General features: G+C 48.9%; 1 pseudogene; it reads left to right on the forward strand.

Moving 5' to 3' along the window:
• The first annotated feature begins 913 nt into the window (after positions 1-913).
• Positions 914-3864, forward strand: LOC123050297 (uncharacterized; annotated as a pseudogene).
• The last annotated feature ends 2276 nt before the right edge of the window (positions 3865-6140 follow it).

The raw sequence follows: 6140 nt of genomic DNA on the forward strand, positions 1-6140 counted from the left end.
CAGCTGGACGCTGGCACCCATAGCCATGGTGTTCACTGGCTTGTGCGGCGACCGCCACCGTTGGATGCAAGAGAGATGGAGAGGGGTGAGATATGCAACATCGGGGCAAGGTGAGACAATGTGCACCGCTTCGTCCGAGGCTTGCCCTTATCCGCCAGCTTTTCGCTACTCCTTTCAACCCCTTTTTGAGTGAATATTCTTCGAATCAAGCTATCCCCAGTCATCCAAAATCATTAACCAAACACATGGCAACCACTTTAAAAGTGGCTATCCTTAGTCTCAAGGGATAACCCTCAAATCAAGCACGTCCGGATCCATTTGGCCCACTTTTGATATCCTGATTTGATGATTACGGCTGGATGGGCGACCTATGTTGTGTGCGAACACGTTCATATGAGTTTGTGGATATTCGACGTGTCCTATTGATGCAAGGTGTTGAAGTTATCCTTATATTGGGGGGCTAGATGCGCACAAGATGGACGCAAATCGCTGTTCGGCAGCAGGGTCGGCAACTGCGAACACTGGATTGGCAGTTTATGTGGTGGGGGTGACATTTTACAAAACTGTCATGATAGTTTGTTTAATTTAAGGGGATTTTTTACTGCCACCATTCGATCCAAATCAGATGGCTCTGGGTACTGGAATCTCACCCCAGCTCGCCAATAGCTTTTCCGCAAAAGATAGATTTTTTTTTTTTGACGGGCGCAAAAGATAGATTAAGGCGAGAAGCGACCAAACCGGAAAGTTTTTTATTATTATTATTTTGAAGAATCGGAACCGGAATAGTTTAGAGGGGAAAACGGACTTATATCTCCGCCAAAGAGGCGTTCTCGGTCCCGGTGTTGTATGCTGGCTATGAGGTGCGCCGCGTCTAGAATTCTCGATCTACTCGGCCGGGCTGAGCCTGAGAGACTATATAATGAGCACTCGCCCCTTTGAACCCTATCTGGAAAACCCTAGGTTTTACCTTTGCCTTCACCTTCCCCTAAAAAAAAAAAAGCGGCGGCGGCGGCGGTGTGGAGAAGAAAGGACGGACGGTGAGATGGCGACCGCAGGGATTTCCGAGGCAAGCAGTGGCGAGTATTCGTGCTTAAGAGAGGAGCTCTATGAGGCTGCAATCTTCGTGCTTGAGAGTATACGCCGGATCCATGCAGGGGAGAACTCGGCGGATCACGATAATCTCTTGGACTTGAAATCGGATATGCTCCAGTTGTTGGAAAAGATCACCCGTCTTGCCGATTCTGAGACTCGGAAGATGGAAGGGTCTGAAGCAAAGGGCATAATCCGGCCAGCGAGAGCCGGCGACGAGGGCAAATTGGTGCTGATGCACAGCAATATTGGCGGCGGTGGCAGCTTCAAATATGGTGTACTCGCGGGGCAGTTCGATGACCTGTGGGACGACATGCGCCAGCTAGCGTCAACAGAATCGAAATTTCTAGCGATATGCATGTTTTCCTGTGAGTCCTTCGTACGCTGCTGCTCCACATTGAAGTTCATCTCTGCAGTTATCAACAGGCTTGGTGATTGGGTCCCAGAATTGTCAGTGGCAATGAAATCTATAAAGGAAGATGTCCCCAAAGAGGCGGTGGATGTGGATGAAGATGGGGATGTGGATGAGGATGGAGATGTGGACGAGTATGAGGAGGAGAAGAAGGCCGAGGAGTATTATTTCGCTGCCCATCGTAGACGCTGGGAAAATATATACAGCAAGGGTCGCAGCTTTGAAGATCCAAGTGAGTAAACATGCATGTGTGCTAGCGATACTTCAGTTAGTTTGCTCTTCTTTTTCTACCTAGTACAAGTAAGGTACAAGTGCATTGCGTAGGAATTATATATAGGCAAAATTGTATGTATTAATGTTGTATGTGGGAACTTGTTAAGGTTCGTTAAGGTTTTAAGTTTTTAACTGTTTAACATCTAAAAAATATGGAACAAATACTGGAACATCATTCCAATGATATCCAGCACAAGGATTGGGAAAATAAGACTCTTTGCTTCCTCTTCGGTAAAAAAAGAACATTTCAGCTTGCTGCAACATGTATAGGAACTCAACCATTTGTTTATTTTGTGCAGGGCACATAAAATCGTATTTTTCCATTGTTATAGTATTTTTTCCTTCTACAATGTCGATACCTTAAATGAGTTCCATGGTAACTATTGATAGAAAATTCTCTCTTTATATATGTGTGTGTGTGCATGACGTAGATGTAGATTTAATTCTCGTAGTTCATTTGCATGTGGTATAATAATACACGAAACTCATATGAAACTAGGTAACACCCAACATGTTGCTGCGAGAATTTATAGCAATGAAATTATTGAAAATAAAATTAGAATATTTTGAAAATAAGTCTCGCCATATGAATGGTAGAAAACTTAGGTAAATGGAGGGTGCATATGAGAATAATACTGGGTCGCATTCTCGTCATATGAACGGTAGATAACATAGAGGTTAATGGAGGGTCGATGCATGTTTCCCTTGTGACATTCCAATTCAATTATTTGTTGCTGAAAAATAGAAAATAGAAAATGTTGATGTAGAGTAAAATATTGATGCCTGCTAGCGATACTTAAATTAGTTTTCTTTTCTTCTTGTACTTGCTGCATATCTCAAGCAAGCTAATCCGTCCTGTAAGTGTAGCGATTTACTTGTTATGTTACCATATTGATTTATCTTTGTTCTTGTTGATTTAGCAAACTTGAATGGACCGTAAAATTAATTTGTGAGCTCTTAAGTTAGTTCACGTTAGATTTCTAATACATACTTGGTTGCGTGCAGCAATATTCAGCTCCATGCACTTCACCCACTACATGCCAGGCCACTCTGGCCAAACTCCAATGGGTGCTAGATTCTTGAGTACCATGCAGATCTACTCCATCAATGTCACAGAAACCGAAGGCTTCGCCCTCGAGTGGCCTCTGGAGGTATACGGCGTGGTCGCTGCCCGAGACATGGTGGACTACCGTCGCAACCTTCTCTTCCTTCGCACTAGGGATGACTGCCAAATCCTTACGAAAGAGGTACGCAATGGTACTTTCCTTTTCTTCTATTTCTTACTGCCTGCAGCCTTGTTGACAAGCTAATAATACTTGCAGAATCCCTTTTTGCACTTGACTGGCCCGTCTCGTGCAATTATGTCTGGGGACACTGTTACAATTGAAGCTGATCTAAAGCTAAAGGGCACAGTAAGGTCCAAAGATAGAAGTACTGATCAGTAAAGCCTTCCCTTCTCATGGTGATAATTATGGTGATCGTCGTGATACACTTCTCCTTAAGGGCCTTTGCACAATAGAGTTACAGTGTCAGCATCTTGAACAATCAGTCCAAGCCACTATCCTCAGTGTCAGTGTAGTACATGGCTCATTGCCTTGTGAAAATGGCATTGTTTGTTATGCACTTCTTGAGGACAAAACTGAAGGCATTTTGTTGCTTGATTCACAAGCTGGAAAAATGCCCATTGATGAAGAGGGTAATCTAGAGCTGTCAAGGCAAGTTGTTTCTGTAAAATCAATGGGAAGGCTTACCATTTTTATAAAGGCCTTGTCAGCATGTGGAGAAATCAGTGGAAGTGTTACCTTCATACCCAAATCCAGCAACGTGAGTCAAGAAAGCTGTTCCATTGGTGGATGTGAAGTGGAGATAACTGTTGCTTGGTCCCTTCTTGTTGAAAGCCAGCATGTTATAGAGCTGAAGGGATCTGCAGACCCTTACGAACATGAATTAAATCCATGTACTCCTCGGATGAAACTCGAGGAAGACGCTTTTTGAAGATGGGTTAGTGTTGAGGATATGGACCTTAGAGTCACCCGCCAGGAGGGGCCGGGTTACTCGTACGGTCGTTGCCAGAAGCCCGGAGCCAAGTTTCAAGACGATGGGCCAGAGGTGGGCTGAGACCCGGATATGGCTTAAGGCCCGTAGTTACAATCATTATTATAGTAGAACTTGTAGCGTAAGGCAAGTATAGTTTAGAGTCCGAGCCGAACACTCTTATGAGCCGGCCGGGACTCTAAGGGCTGCTGGGCGTGTTCCTCCCTATATAAATGGACGACCCGGCAGCGGTTGAAGGGCGAGAACAAGATCATCGAGAGCCGGGCATAGCTGTTTAGCTCCCTGGTTATCGTAACCCTAATCAATATCACCCCAAACTGGACGTAGGCTTGTACCTTCACCGTAAGGGGCCGAACCAGTATAAACCCTCGTGTTCCTTGTCCCGCATAACCCCTTCAAGCTTCCTATTTGCGATGGCTCCACGACCAAGTCCTAGCTCGAGGACATCTGCCGTGACAATTCCACGACAGTTGGCGCCCACCGTGGGGCCAGCGCACGGTGGATTTGAGTTCTTGAAGGGCAGCTTCGAAGGGCTCAAGGGATACGCTGTGGGCCAGATGACCAAGAGTCGTCGCGGCAAGCTCTACATCGACGATGCGGACTGGGGCCCCGACGCCGGCTCAATTGAGTACGGGTACCGGGTCCCCTTTGGCGGAATTCATGTCTTCATTAGCAAGATTGGTGAGCCGGGCCCCGAGCCGGATCTCTGCGCCGATCTCATCGAAACAGCTCAGCGTGCACGACCCGCCCGGGCCCGGCCTACCTTAAGGCGCGCTTTTGTGGGATGCATCCATGGAGGGCCCTCTGTTCCATCCGGGTCTGGTGATGAGGCGGCCGCCGGCTCCGACGGCGAATCGGCCACTTATGAATCAAACTCGTTGTACCAACTTCAAGATGGCAGGCTCATGGGTTGTTCCAATGGCGACAGTATTCCGGACCTTTTTGAGCCGCCAAGTCAGGTTGGAGTTTTTATGGCTGGTGCGCAGCCTGTTCAGAACCCCGCTACCGGAGCGGGAAACCCGGTGCCTTCCCCGGCTCAGGTGCTGATGGATCTCACGGACAAGATGACGACCCTGTTAACCGCCACGGTTGACCCGGCGGATCAAGCTCAGCATGATGCGGAGGTGGCACAGTTAAAATTAGATCTGATAAAAGCTAAAGAGGATCTTGCAGCGGAAGGGATCAGGCTGGCTGCGGAGCGGGCGGCTCTCGATGCCCGGACTCAGCTGATTCAGGCGCAGTCCTTCCATCTCACGATGGATCAGAACGCGGCCAATGAGGTCATGAGAAGGAGGCATCAGAAGGCCCAGTCTCGACTCCCACCGGTTTATGATCCACGCAATCTCTTCAACACGCCGGGTGCAGGATCTAGTAACCCGCCAGGGGTCATTGCGCCCGGTTCTAGACCCCTTATTCAGCCACGAGTGATGGGGCCTCCCCAGGTGCCCCCTGCCCCGCCTCAGTATGTGCCAATACCCCCGGGTCATTATGATAACCCGCTGGAGAACATGGTGGCTGCGGCAGCACGACTGGCGGCTCTCCCTGTTGACAGCGACTCTCCGGCGGCCATCGAAACCCGCCGGGACAGGGAACTCCTGCAGACGGCTCTGGCACAGCAAGAGGCGTACTCCTACAGCCGGGACAGGATCCACTCGACCCCTCGTCCAGGCTAGAGCCCGAGTTACAGCCGGCACATGGTCTCAGCTACCGGCTCAAGTAATGTCCGACGCCATGACCCGCCCCCTGGCCATGCCCCGGCTCATAATGGAGCCTTTTACGCAGCAGACCAAGCGCGGCAAGAGGCGGAGCAGGTGCCTCAATTAACGGCTTACCAGACCCCCCCGGCTTATCCGACGACTTCCGTTGATGTGGGTATCCCTACCAGGACCGGGGGTGTCCCTTGTTTGGTGCCAGCTATCCGTAATGAACGTCTACCTAAGGACTTCAAGGGCCCTAGGAAGGTGCCTAACTATACAACTGACTTACAGCCTGCGGCCTGGATTGAGAGCTATGAGATGGCTATGGAATTGCTAGAGGTCAGTGAGGCAGCCATGGCCAAATATTTCACCATGATGTTAGATGGAACTGCCCGCACGTGGTTGAAAGGGCTGCCACCGAACTCCATTGGGTCTTGGGCTGAGCTGAAAGCCCGTTTCATTCAAAACTTCAAAGATACCTGTAGGCAGTCTATGTCAATTGTGGATTTGACTAATTGTAAGCAGCAGGAGGGTGAATCCACGACCCATTGGGTTCGCCGGGTCAAGAAGATCATACATTCATCGGATAAGATGGATGCCGGCTCTGCAGTCTT

The sequence above is a fragment of the Triticum aestivum genome, chromosome 2D (assembly GCF_018294505.1).
Source record: "Triticum aestivum cultivar Chinese Spring chromosome 2D, IWGSC CS RefSeq v2.1, whole genome shotgun sequence".
NCBI lineage: Eukaryota > Viridiplantae > Streptophyta > Magnoliopsida > Poales > Poaceae > Triticum > Triticum aestivum.